This window comes from Arachis ipaensis, chromosome B8 (genome assembly GCF_059453495.1).
Source record: "Arachis ipaensis isolate K30076 ecotype BB chromosome B8, ASM5945349v1, whole genome shotgun sequence".
Classification (NCBI taxonomy): domain Eukaryota; kingdom Viridiplantae; phylum Streptophyta; class Magnoliopsida; order Fabales; family Fabaceae; genus Arachis; species Arachis ipaensis.
Window position 1 is genome coordinate 78791901 of NC_142443.1, and position 14412 is coordinate 78806312.

A 14412-nucleotide genomic window follows, 5' to 3' on the forward strand; every position below is an offset into this window, starting at 1 on the left:
GAAATGGTTTGAATTTGAATGGTGAGGTAGGTGGGGTTTATGATGGATGGATTTTAGTGGTGAAGAGAATATGGGGAAGAGGGTAGGATTTGATAGGTGAATGGTGTTTGGGGAAGAGGTAATGATGTGATTGGTCAAGGGTATTTGGAGAAGAGTGTTATAGAAAGGTGTGAAGAGGAGAGAAGAAGAGGTGGGGTAGGTGGGGATCCTATGAAGTCCACAGATCCTGAGGTGTCAAGGAATTCTGCTCCCTGCAACATTCTGGCGTTCAAACGCCCTCTATGTGCCAATTATGGTGTTAAACGCCAGCTCTGCTACCTTTCCTGGAGTTAAACGCCAGTCTGTTGCCCCTTTCTGGCGTTTAACGCTAGCCAGACACCCTTTTCTGGCATTAAACGCCCAGAATGCTACCCATTCTGGCGTTTAACGACCAGAATGGTGCCAGGCTAGGTGTTAAACGCCCATTTTGCTATCCTTACTGGCGTTTAAACGCCAATAAGCCTGTCCTCCAGGGTGTGCTATTTTTGATGCTGTTTTTTAGTTTTCTTTAATTCTGCAACTGTTTTTATGACTTCACATGATCATCAACCTAAAGAAAATATAAAATGACAATGGAATATAAACAAATATAATTAAATAACATTGGGTTGCCTCCCAACAAGCGCTTCTTTAATGTCAATAGCTTGACAGTGAGCTCTTAGAGAGCTTCACAGAGACTCAGAGCTTAATGGTGGCTGGTGCACGAAATTGTGATCTCCAGGCTCGAACAAATCCTGGTAATGGCTCCAAAGCTTGGTGCTCTGATCTTAATTCATGATTGTCACAACTTCGATACAACTAACCAGCAAGTGCACTGGGTCGTCCAAGTAATACCTTACGTGAGTAAGGGTCGAATCCCACGGAGATTGTTGGTATGAAGCAAGCTATGGTCACCTTGCAAATCTCAGTTAGGCAGATATAAATTGATAATGGTGTTTTCGAATAATAAATAATAGAATAGGGATAGAGATACTTATGTAAATCATTGGTAGGAATTTCAGATAAGCGAATGGAGATGCTTTCGTTCCTCTGAACCTCTGCTTTCCTGCTATCTTCATCCAATCAGTCTTACTCCTTTCCATGGCTGGCTTTATGCAAGGGCATCACCGTTGTCAGTGGCTACATCCCCTCCTCTCAGTGAATAATATGCTCACGTACCCTGTCACGGCACGGCTATTCATCTGTCGGTTCTCGATCATGCTGGAATAGGATTCACCCTCCTTTTGCGTCTGTCACTAACGCCCAGCACTCGCGAGTTTGAAGCTCGTCACAGTCATTCAATCATTGAATCCTACTCAGAATACCACAAACAAGGTTTAGACCTTCCGGATTCTCTTGAATGCCGCCATCATTCTAGCTTACGCCACGAAGATTCCGGTTAGGAGATCTAAGAGATACTCATTCTAGCTTAATTCATGTAGAACAGAAGTGTTTGTCAGGCACGCGTTCATAAGGGAGAGGGATGATGAGCGTCACACATAATCATCACCTTCATCACGTTCTTGGGTGCGAATGGATATCTTAGAAGCGAAATAAGAAGAATTGAATAGAAAACAGTAGTACTTTGCATTAATCTTTGAGGAACAGCAGAGCTCCACACCTTAATCTATGGAGTGTAGAAACTCTACCGTTAAAAATACATAAGTGAAGGTCCAGGCATGGCCGAGATGGCCAGCCCCCTAAAACGTGATCAAAGGATCATAAGGTAATCCAAAGATGCCTAATACAATAGTACGAGGTCCTATTTATAATAAACTAGCTACTAGGGTTTACATGAGTAAGTATTTGATGTATAAATCCACTTCCGGGGCCCACTTGGTGTGTGTTTGGGCTGAGCTTAAGTGTTGCACGTGCAGAGGCCATTTGTGGAGTTGAACGCCAGTTTTTGTGCCAGTTTGGGCGTTCAACTCTGGTTTTGGATCCTTTTCTGGCGCTGGACGCCAGATTTGGGTAGAAAGCTGGCGTTGAACGCCAGTTTACGTCGTCAATTCTTAGCCAAAGTATGGACTATTATATATTTCTGGAAAGCCCTGGATGTCTACTTTCCAACGCAATTGGAAGCGCGCCATTTCGAGTTCTGTAGCTCCAGAAAATCCACTTTGAGTGCAGGGAGGTCAGAATCCAACAGCATCAGCAGTCCTTTTTCAACCTCTGAATCTGATTTCTGCTCAAGTCCCTCAATTTCAGCCAGAAAATACCTGAAATCATAGAAAAACACACAAACTCATAGTAAAGTCCAGAAATGTGAATTTAACACAAAATCTATTAAAAACATCCCTAAAAGTAACTAGATCCTATTAAAAACATACTAAAAACAATGTCAAAAAGCGTATAAATTATCCGCTCATCACAACACCAAACTTAAATTGTTGCTTGTCCCCAAGCAACTGAAAATCAAAATAGGTTAAAAAGAATAGAATATACTATAAATTCCAAACTATCAATGAAACATAGCTTCAATCATATGAGCGGGACTTATAGCTTTTTGCCTCTTGAATAGTTTTGGCATCTCACTTTATCCATTGAGGTTCAGAATGATTGGTATCTATAGGAACTCAGAGTTCAGATGGTGTTATTGATTCTCCTAGTTCAGTATGATGATTCTTGAACACAGCTATTTTATGAGTCTTGGCCGTGGCCCTAAGCACTTTGTTTTCCAGTATTACCACCGGATACATAAATGCCACAGACATATAATCGGGTGAACCTTTTCAGATTGTGACTCAGCTTTGCTAAAGTCCCCAATTAGAGGTGTCCAGGGTTCTTAAGCACACTCTTCTTTTGCTTTGGACCTTGACTTTAACCGCTCAGTCTCAAGTTTTTACTTGACACCTTCACGCCACAAGCACATGGTTAGGGACAGCTTGGTTTAGCCGCTTAGACCAGGCTTTTATTCCTTTAGGTCCTCCTATCCACTGATGCTCAAAGCCTTGGGATCCTTTTTATTTGCCCTTGCCTTTTGGTTTTAAGGGTTATTGGCTTTTTCTGCTTGCTTTTCCTTTTTCTTTCTATTTTTTTCTATTTTTTTTTCGCCCCTTTTTTTTTCTCTTTTTTTTTTCTGCAAGCTTTGTTCTTTGCTGCTTTTTCTTGCTTCAAGAATCATTTTTATGATTTTTCAGATTATCAAATAACATGTCTCCTAGTCATTATTCTTTCAAGAGCCAACATATTTAACATTCTTAAACAACAACTTCAAAAGATATATGCACTGTTCAAGCATACATCCAGAAAACAAGAAGCATTATCACCACATCAATATAATTAAACTAAGTTCAAGGATAAATTCAAAACTCATGTACTTCTTGTTCTTTTGAATTAAAACAGTTTTTATTTAAGAGAGGTGATGGATTCATAGGACATTCATAACTTTAAGATAAAGTTACTAACTACTAATGATCATGTAATGAAGACACAAACATGGATAAGCACATAACATATAAAACGAAAAAATAGAGAAAGTAAGAACAAGGAATGAGTCCACCTTAGTGATGTCCTTGAGCTCTTCTATGTCTCTTCCTTGTCTTTGCTGCTCCTCCTTCATTGCTTTTAGATCTTCTCTGATTTCATGAAGGATGAAGGAGTGCTCTTGATGTTCCACCCTTAGTTGCTTCCAATAATTGTGTGGAAGAAAGTGTATCCCCTGAGGTATCTCAGGGATCTCTTGATTTGCAGTCAAATGTTCTACCACTGAGCTATAGATCCTTGATGGAAGCTTTTGTCTTCCCTTTCCTCTTTCTAGAGGTTTCTCTGGCCTTAGGTGCCATCAATGGTTATGGAAAAAACAAAAAAGCTATGCTTTTACCACACCAAACTTAGAATGTTGCTCGCCCTCGAGCAAAAGAAGAAAGAATAGAAGAAGAAGAGGATATGGAGGAGATGGATGGCTGTGTGTATTCGGCCATATGGGTGGGATTGGGTGGGGAAGAGATGTTGAATTTTTGAAGGTAAGTGGGTGTATGGGTGTGAGTGTTTATTGGGAATAGAGGATGATTGAGAAGAGAGAAGAGAGTGAGTGAAGGTAGGTGGGGATCCTGTGGGGTCCACAGATCTTGGGGTGTCAATGCATTTACATCCCTGCACCAATTTAGGCATGCAAAATGCCCTTGCACACAACTCTGGGCGTTCAGCGCCAGGTTGGTGCCCATTTTGGGTGTTCAACGCCCCTTTGCTGCCATTTCTGGCGTTGAACGCCAGAACCATGCTTGTTCTGGGCGTTCAGCGCCAGGATGCTCCCATTCTGGGCATTCAGCGCCAGAACTATGCTCTGTTCTGGCGTCTGAACGCCAGACAGATGCTCCTCCAGGGTGTGATTTTTCTTCTGCTGTTTTTGATTCCGTTTTTGAATTTTTTTTGTTTATTTTGTGACTCCACATGATCATGAACCTAAGAAAACATGAAAAACAATAAAAATAAGAATTAGATAAACATTGGGTTGCCTCCCAACAAGCGCTTCTTTAATGTCAATAGCTTGACAGTGGGCTCTCATGGAGCCTCACAGATGTGCAGAGCTTTGTTGAGACTCTCCAACACCAAACTTAGAGTTTGGATATGGGAGTTCAACACCAAACTTAGAGTTTGGTTGTGGCCTCCCAACACCAAACTTAGAGTTTGACTGTGGGGGCTCTGGTTGACTCTGCTTGGAGAGAAGCTTTTTCTGCTTCCTTTCCATGGTTGCAGAGGGAGATCCTTGAGTTTTAAACACAAGGGAGTTCTCATTCCATTGAAGGACTATTTCACCTCTGTCAACATCAATCACAGCTCTTGCTGTGGGCAGGAAAGGTCTTCCTAGGATGATGGATTCATCCTCTTCGTTTCCAGTATCCAGGACTATGAAATCAGCAGGGATGTAAAGGCCTTCAACCTTTACTAACACGTCCTCTACTTGTCCATAAGCCTGTTTTCTTGAGCTGTCTGCCATCTCTAATGAGATTTTAGCAGCTTGCACCCCATAGATTCCCAGTTTCTCTATTACAGAGAGGGGCATGAGGTTTATTCCTGAACCAAGGCCACACAGAGCCTTAAAGATCATGGTGCCTATGGTACAGGGTATTATGAACTTTCCAGGATCCTGTCTCTTCTGAGGCAATGTCAGTTGATCCAGATCACTTAGTTCATTGATGAACAAGGGAGGTTCAACTTCCCAAGCATCAATGCCAAACAATTTGGCATTCAGCTTCATGATTGCACCAAAAAACTTGGCAGTTTGCTCTTCAGTGACATCCTCATTCTCTTCAGAAGAGGAATACTCATCAGAGCTCATGAAGGGTATAAGGAGGTTCAATGGAATCTCTATGGTCTCTAGATGAGCCTCAGAGTCCTTTGGTTCCCCAGAGGGAAGCTCCTTATTGATCACTGGACGTCCCTGGAGGTCTTCCTCCTTGGGATTCACGTCCTCTCCTCTCCTCTCAGGTTCGGCCATGGCGCTTATGTCAATGGCCTTGCACTCTCCTTTTGGATTCTCTTTTGTATTGCTTGGGAGAGTACTAGGAGGGATTTCAGTGATCCTTTTACTCAGCTGGCCCACTTGTGCTTCCAGATTTCTAATGGAAGACCTTGTTTCATTCATGAAACTTACAGTGGCCTTAGATAGATCAGAGACTAGATTTGCTAAATTAGAAGCATTTTGTTCAGAGTTCTCTGTCTGTTGCTGAGTTGATGATGGAAAAGGCTTGCTATTGCTAAACCTGTTTCTTCCACCATTATTAAAGCCTTGTTGAGGCTTTTGATCCTTCCATGAGAAATTCGGATGATTTCTCCATGTTGAGTTATAGGTGTTTCCATAAGGTTCACCTAAGTAATTTACCTCTGCTATTGCAGGGTTCTCAGGATCATAAGCTTCTTCTTCAGAAGAAGCCTCTTGAGTACTGTTGGATGCAGCTTGCATTCCATGCAGACTCTGAGAAATCATATTGACTTGCTGAGTCAATATTTTGTTCTGAGCCAATATGGCATTCAGAGTATCAACTTCAAGAACTCCCTTCTTCATAGGCGTCCCATTACTCACAGGATTCCTTTCAGAAGTGTACATGAACTGGTTATTAGCAACCATGTCAATGAGTTCTTGAGCTTCTGCAGGCGTTTTGTTTAGGTGAATGGATCCACCTGCAGAAGTGTCCAGTGACATCTTTGATAGCTCAGATAAACCATCATAGAATATATCCAGGATGGTCCATTCTGAAAGCATGTCAAAAGGACACTTTTTGGTCAACTGTTTGTATCTTTCCCAAGCTTCATAGAGGGATTCACCTTCTTTCTGTCTGAAGGTTTGAACATCAGCTCTAAGCTTGCTCAGCTTTTGAGGAGGAAAGTACTTGGCTAAGAAAGCCGTGACCAGCTTATCCCAAGAGTTCAGGCTGTCTTTGGGTTGAGAATCCAACCATAATCTAGCTCTGCCTCTTACAGCAAAAGGGAAAAGCATGAGCCTGTAGACTTCAGGATCTACTCCATTAGTCTTAACAGTATCACATATCTGCAAGAATTCAGTTAAGAACTGAAAAGGATCTTCAGATGGAAGTCCATGAAACTTGCAGTTCTGCTGCATCAGAGAAACTAATTGAGGTTTCAGCTCAAAGTTGTTTGCTCCAATGGCAGGAATGGAGATGCTTCTTCCATGTAAATTGGAATTAGGTGCAGTAAAGTCACCAAGCATCTTCCTTACATTATCATTATTTTCGGCTGCCATCTCCTCTGCCTGTTCGAAAATTTCTGAAAGGTTATCTCTGGATTGTTGTATTTTAGCTTCTCTTAATTTTCTCTTCAGAGTCCTTTCAGGTTCTGGATCTGCTTCCACAAGAATGTTCTTATCCTTGCTCCTGCTCATATGACAAAGAAGAAGGCACAGAAAAATAATAATAATAATGGAGATCCTTTATACCACAGTATAGGGATTCCTGCGTGAGTGGAAGAAGAGGGGGAGATAAAGAATGTAATATAATGGAAGAAACACAACTGTGAGGATGGAAGAGAGGTGAGATGAGATGTTAGGATATGAATGAATAAATAGAATGAGATGGGGGAGGGATAATTTTCGAAAATTATTTTGAAAAAGAGTTAGTGATTTTTGAAAAATGGTTTTTGAAAAATGTGTTAGTAATTTTCGAAAATTAAGATTTAAAAATTAAAATAATTAATAAATTAAAAAGAAATTTTTAAAAAGAGGGGAGATATTTTCGAAAAATGAGAGAGAGAGAGTTAGTTAGGTGGTTTTGAAAAAGATAAGAAACAAACAAAAAGTTAGTTAGTTAGTTGAAATAAATTTTTAAGAAGATAAGAAGTTAGGAAGTTAGAAAAGATATTTTGAAAAGATATTTTTTTTTTGAAAAAGATAAGATAAGAAGATATTTTTGAAAAGATATGATAAAATTAAATTTGAAAAAAGATTTGATTTTTAAAATCACAATTAATGACTTGATTCATAAGAAATCACAAGATATGATTCTAGAACTTAAAGTTTGAATCTTTCTTAACAAGCAAGTAACAAACTTCAAATTTTTGAATCAAAACATTAATTGTTTATGTTATTTTTGAAAATTTGATATAAAAATAAGAAAAAGATTTTTGAAAAATATTTTTGGAATTTTCGAAAATAACTAAGGATTTTGAAAAAGATTTGATTTTTGAAAAAGATTTTGAAAAAGATAAGATTTTCAAATTGAAAATTTGATTTGACTCATAAGAAACAATTTGATTTTAAAAACTTTTGAAAAAGTCAATCCAAATTTTCGAATTTGAGGAGAGAAAAAGGGAAAGATATTTTTTTGATTTTTGAATTTTTATGATGCAAGAGAAAAACACTAAAAGGATGCAATGCATGAAATTTTTAGATCAAAACAATGAATGCATGCAAGAATGCTATGAATGTCAAGATGAACACCAAGAACACTATGAAGAACATGATGAACATCAAGAACATATTTTTGAAAAATTTTTAATGCAAAGAAAACATGTAAGACACCAAACTTAGAATTCTTTAATGCTTACGCACTAAGAATTCAAGAATGCATATGATAAACATGAAAAGACACAAAACAAAAAATCATCAAGATAAAAAAAGAAGACTTACCAAGAACAACTTGAAGATCATGAAGAACACCATGAATGCATGATATTTTCGAAAAAATGCAAGATGCATATGCAAGTGACACCAAACTTATGATATGACTCAAGACTCAAACAAGAAACACAAAAATATTTTTGATTTTTATGATTTTCTAAATTTTTTTTTTTTTGGATTTTTATTTTATGTTTTTCGAAAAATAATTTTGAAAAAGAAAATAAGGATTCCAAAATTTTTAATATGAATTCCAGGAATCTTATGCTCTAAAGCTCCAATCAAAGGGTCAGGCATGGCTTAATAGCCAGCCAAGCTTTAGTATGTAACTCAGACATGACACGCCTGACATTCCTTACATTCAACAACCAATTGGCTAAGAAAGATAAAGAAGCTCTTCTCTTGAGTATAAGAATTGAGACATGGCTTTACAGCCAGCCAGGCTTCAACATGCTCCATGAAACACTAGAATTCATTCTTAAAAATTCTGAAAGGAAAATATATTTTTGAAAACATTTTTATTTTAAAATTTTTTTTTTCGAAAACAAAGGAAGAATTTTTAAAAGATTTTTGAAAAATTTTTTGAAAACAAGACAAAAAGAAAATTACCTAATCTGAGCAACAAGATGAACCGTCAGTTGTCCAAACTCGAACAATCCCCGGCAACGGCGCCAAAAACTTGGTGCACGAAATTGTGATCTCCAGGCTCGAACAAATCCTGGTAATGGCTCCAAAGCTTGGTGCTCTGATCTTAATTCATGATTGTCACAACTTCGATACAACTAACCAGCAAGTGCACTGGGTCGTCCAAGTAATACCTTACGTGAGTAAGGGTCGAATCCCACGGAGATTGTTGGTATGAAGCAAGCTATGGTCACCTTGTAAATCTCAGTTAGGCAGATATAAATTGATAATGGTGTTTTCGAATAATAAATAATAGAATAGGGATAGAGATACTTATGTAAATCATTGGTAGGAATTTCAGATAAGCGAATGGAGATGCTTTCGTTCCTCTGAACCTCTGCTTTCCTGCTATCTTCATCCAATCAGTCTTACTCCTTTCCATGGCTGGCTTTATGCAAGGGCATCACCGTTGTTAGTGGCTACATCCCCTCCTCTCAGTGAATAATATGCTCACGCACCCTGTCACGGCACGGCTATTCATCTGTCGGTTCTCGATCATGCTGGAATAGGATTCACCCTCCTTTTGCGTCTGTCACTAACGCCCAGCACTCGCGAGTTTGAAGCTCGTCACAGTCATTCAATCATTGAATCCTACTCAGAATACCACAGACAAGGTTTAGACCTTCCGGATTCTCTTGAATGCCGCCATCATTCTAGCTTACGCCACGAAGATTCCGGTTAGGAGATCTAAGAGATACTCATTCTAGCTTAATTCATGTAGAACAGAAGTGTTTGTCAGGCACGCGTTCATAAGGGAGAGGGATGATGAGCATCACACATAATCATCACCTTCATCACGTTCTTGGGTGCGAATGGATATCTTAGAAGCGAAATAAGAAGAATTGAATAGAAAACAGTAGTACTTTGCATTAATCTTTGAGGAACAGCAGAGCTCCACACCTTAATCTATGGAGTGTAGAAACTCTACCGTTAAAAATACATAAGTGAAGGTCCAGGCATGGCCGAGATGGCCAGCCCCCTAAAACGTGATCAAAGGATCATAAGGTAATCCAAAGATGCCTAATACAATAGTACGGGGTCCTATTTATAATAAACTAGCTACTAGGGTTTACATGAGTAAGTATTTGATGTATAAATCCACTTCCGGGGCCCACTTGGTGTGTGTTTGGGCTGAGCTTAAGTGTTGCACGTGCAGAGGCCATTTGTGGAGTTGAACGCCAGTTTTTGTGCCAGTTTGGGCGTTCAACTCTGGTTTTGGATCCTTTTCTGGCGCTGGACGCCAGATTTGGGTAGAAAGCTGGCGTTGAACGCCAGTTTACATCGTCAATTCTTGGCCAAAGTATGGACTATTATATATTGCTGAAAATCCCTGGATGTCTACTTTCCAACGCAATTGGAAGCGCGCCATTTCGAGTTCTGTAGCTCCAGAAAATCCACTTTGAGTGCAGGGAGGTCAGAATCCAACAGCATCAGCAGTCCTTTTTCAACCTCTGAATCTGATTTCTGCTCAAGTCTCTCAATTTCAGCCAGAAAATACCTGAAATCATAGAAAAACACACAAACTCATAGTAAAGTCCAGAAATGTGAATTTAACACAAAATCTATTAAAAACATCCCTAAAAGTAACTAGATCCTATTAGAAACATACTAAAAACAATGTCAAAAAGCGTATAAATTATCCGCTCATCACTGGCCTCCCAATACCAAACTTAAAAGTTCAGTGTGGGAGCTTTGTTCGACTCTGTATTGAGAGAAGCTTTTCATGCTTCCTCTCCATGGTTACAGAAGAAGATCCTTGAGCTTTAAACACAAGGTAGTCCTCATTCAATTGAAGGACTAACTCTCCTCTGTCCACATCAATCACAGCTCTTGCTGTAGCTAGGAAGGGTCTTCCAAGGATAATGGATTCATCCTCATCCTTCCCAGTGTCTAGGATTATGAAGTCAGCAGGGATGTACAGGCCTTCAACCTTCACTAAGACATCCTCTACAAGTCCATAAGCTTGTTTCCTTCAATTGTCTGCCATCTCTAGTGAGATTCTTGCAGCTTGTACCTCAAAGATCCCTGGTTTCTCCATTACAGAGAGTGGCATGAGGTTTATACTTGAACCAAGGTCACACAGAGCCTTCTTGAAGGTCATGGTGCCTCTGATATAGGGTATTAAGAATTTTCCGGGATCCGATTTCTTCTGAGGTAATTTCTGTTGAACCAAGGTATTCAGTTCATTGATGAGCAATGGAAGTTCATCCTCCCAAGTCTCATTACCGAATAACTTGGCATTCAGCTTCATGATTGCTCCTAGATACTGAGCAACTTGCTCTTTAATAATATCTTCATCCTCTTCAGAGGAAGAATACTCGTCAGAGCTCATGAATGGCAATAGTAAGTTTATTGGAATCTCTATAGTCTCTGTATGAGCCTCAGATTTCTTTGGCTCCTTATTACGGAACTCCTTAGTGGTCAGTGGACGTCCATTGAGGTCTTCCTCACTGGATTTCACTGCCTTTCCCTCCTCTACAGGTTCGGCCATGTTAGATGTGTTGATGGCCTTGCACTCTCCCTTTGGATTCTCTTCTGTATTACTTGGGAGAGTACTTGGAGGGAGTTCAGTAACTCTTTTACTCAGCTGACCCACTTATGCCTCCAAATTTCTAAAGGAGGACGTTGTTTCAGTCATAAAACTGAGAGTGATCTTAGATAGATCAGAGACTATGGTTGCTAAGTCAGAGAGGCTCTGCTTAGAATTCTATGTCTGTTGCTCAGAAGATTATGAAAAAGGCTTGCTATTGCCAAACCTATTTCTCCCACCATTATTATTATTGAAGCCTTGTTGAGGCTTCTGTTGATCCTTCCATGAGAAATTAGGATGATTTCTCCATGAAGTATTATATGTGTTTCCATAGGATTCTCCCATGTAATTCACCTCTTCCATTGCAGGATTCTCAGGATCATAAGCTTCGTCTTCAGAGGAAGCTTCTTTAGTACTGCTGGATGCAGCTTGCATTCCAGTGAGACTCTGAGAAATCATATTGACTTGCTGAGTCAATATTTTATTCTGAGCCAATATTGCATTTAGAGTATCAATCTCAAGAACTCCTTTCTTTTGAGTCATCCCATTATTCACAGGATTTCTTTCAGAAGTATATATGAACTGGTTATTTGCAACCATTTCAATGAGTTCCTGGGCTTCTGCAGGCGTCTTCTTCAGATGAAGAGATCCACCAGCAGAGTGGTCCAATGACATCTTGGACAATTCAGACAGACCATCATAGAATATACATAGGATGCTCCATTCTGAAAGCATGTCAGAAGGACACCTTTTGATCAGTTTCTTGTATCTTTCCCAAGCTTCATAGAAGGGTTCACCTTCCTTCTGTCTGAAGGTTTGGACTTCCACTCTAAGCTTGCTCAATTTTTGAGGTGGAAAGAATTTGGCCAAAAAAGCATTGACCAACTTTTCCCAAGAGTTCAGGCTTTCTTTAGGTTGTGAGTCCAACCATATCCTAGCTCTGTCTCTTATAGCAAAAGGGAAAAGCATAAGTCTGTAGACCTCAGGATTAACCCCATTGGTCTTAACAGTGTCACAGATTTATAAGAATTTAGCTAAGAACTGATGAGGATCTTCCAATTGAAGTCCATGAAACTTGCAATTCTACTGCATTAGAGAAACTAATTGAGGCTTAAGCTCAAAGTTGTTTGCTCCAATTGCAGGAATTGAGATGCTTCTTCCATAGAAGTCAGAAGTTGGTGCAGTAAATTCACCAAGCACCTTCCTTGCATCTCCACCATTGTTGTTATTTTCGGCTGCCATGTCTTTTTCTTTTTCGAAAATTTCTGTAAGGTCCTCTCCAGAGTTTTGTGCTTTAGCTTCTCTTAGCTTCCTCTTTAGAGTCCTTTCAGGTTCAGGATCAGCTTCAACAAGAATGTTCTTATCCTTGTTCCTGCTCATATGAAAAAGAAGAGGAATCCTCTATGTCACAGTAGAGAGATTCTTTTATGTGAGTAGAAGAATAGAAGAATAAAATGAAGAAGGGAGAGAGGGAATAAGAAGAATTCGAACACAGAGAGAGGGAGAGGGTTCGAATTTTAAGAATAAGAGAAGTGTTAGTAAATAAATAAAATAATTAAAAAGAGATGAGAGAGAGAGTGTATTCGAATTTTTTAATTGAAAGAAAAGAAAAATATTTTTGTTTTTATTTTGATTATTAGTTAGAATTCGAATTTATTAAAAGAAATAAAATAAACTTAAAATTTAAAACAATTAGTTAATTAAAAAGAATTTTGAAAAAGTGGTTAGTGATTTTCGAAAATTATAGAGAGAAAAGTAGTTAGGTGGTTTTGAAAAAGATAAGAATTAGTAAAACAAACAAATAGTTAATTGAAAAATATTTGAAAGTAAATTTTGAAAAGAAAAGAAGTTAGAAAAAGATTTTGAAATTAAATTTTGAAAAAGATATGATTGAAATTTATTTTGAAAAACATTTGATAAGGAAATTGAAAAGATTTGCTTTTTTAAATTAAAGTTGATTACTTGACTAACAAGAAACTAAAAGATATGATTCTAGAATTTAAAGATTGATCCTTTCTTAATAGGCAAGTAACAATTTGAAAATTTTTTGACTCAAAACATTAATTGTTAGTAATAATTTCGAAAATCATGAAATAGAATTAAGAGAAAGATTTTGAAAATTAATTTTGGAATTTTTGAAAACATGAAAGAAAAATGAAAAAGATTTGATTTTGAAAAATATTTGAAAAGATAGAATTTTTAATTTGAAATTTTGACTTGACTAACAAAAAACAACTAAATTTAAAAAATTTTTGACCAAATCAACTCAAAATTTCGAAATTTATGAGTGAAATAAGGGAAAGATATTTTTTTTTTGAATTAATGAAGAGAGAGAAAAATAACTCAATGACATAAAACATAAGAATTTAAGATCAAAACAAATAATGCATGCAAGAACACTTTGAATGTCAAGATGAACACCAAGAACACTTTGAAGATCATGATGAACATCAAGAACATATTTTTGAAAATTTTTAAGAAAAGAAACACATGCAAGACACCAAACTTAGAAATTTTTAATGTTTAGACACTATGAATTCGAAAATGCATATGAAAAACAACAAAAGACACAAAACAAGAAAAATTAAAGATCAAACAAGGAAAATCATCAAGAACAACTTGAAGATCAAAGAAGAACACAATGCATATATTTTCGAAAATTCAAGAAGAATTAAAAACATGCATTAAAACCAAACTTAAAATTTGACACTAGACTCAAACAAGAAACACAAAATTTTTGGTTTTTATGGTTTTATTAATTTTTTTTGTATTTATTTTTCAAAAATGTCGTTGAAATAGAAAATAAAGAAATTCAAAATTTTTAATAAGGATTCCAGGATTCGTGCAATGTTAGTCTAAAGCTTCAGCCCAAAAGAGTTAGACATGGCCAAATAGCCAGCCAAGCTTCAGCACAGAATTTTAATTGAGAATCCAAAGGCTTATGCAATGTTATTCTAAAGCTCTGGTCCAAAAGAATTAGACATGGCCTAATGGCCAGCCAAGATTTAACATAACACATACAAGCATGTCTTCTTTATAATGGAAAGTGGAAACCTCAGTCCAAAAGATTAGACATGGCTTAACAGCCAGCCAGGTTTCAACATATCTC

The 14412-nt window shown here is 37.8% G+C and overlaps 2 non-coding genes across 2 annotated transcripts; both read left to right on the forward strand.

Annotated features, from left to right (window-relative positions):
- The first annotated feature begins 6217 nt into the window (after positions 1–6217).
- Positions 6218–6325, forward strand: LOC148548552 (small nucleolar RNA R71). Its single transcript, XR_015897221.1, has one exon. It is a non-coding gene; the product is annotated as a small nucleolar RNA R71 (small nucleolar RNA).
- A 5707-nt stretch (positions 6326–12032) lies between these two features.
- On the forward strand, positions 12033–12140 carry LOC148548553 (small nucleolar RNA R71). The gene has a single exon (XR_015897668.1). It is a non-coding gene; the product is annotated as a small nucleolar RNA R71 (small nucleolar RNA).
- The last annotated feature ends 2272 nt before the right edge of the window (positions 12141–14412 follow it).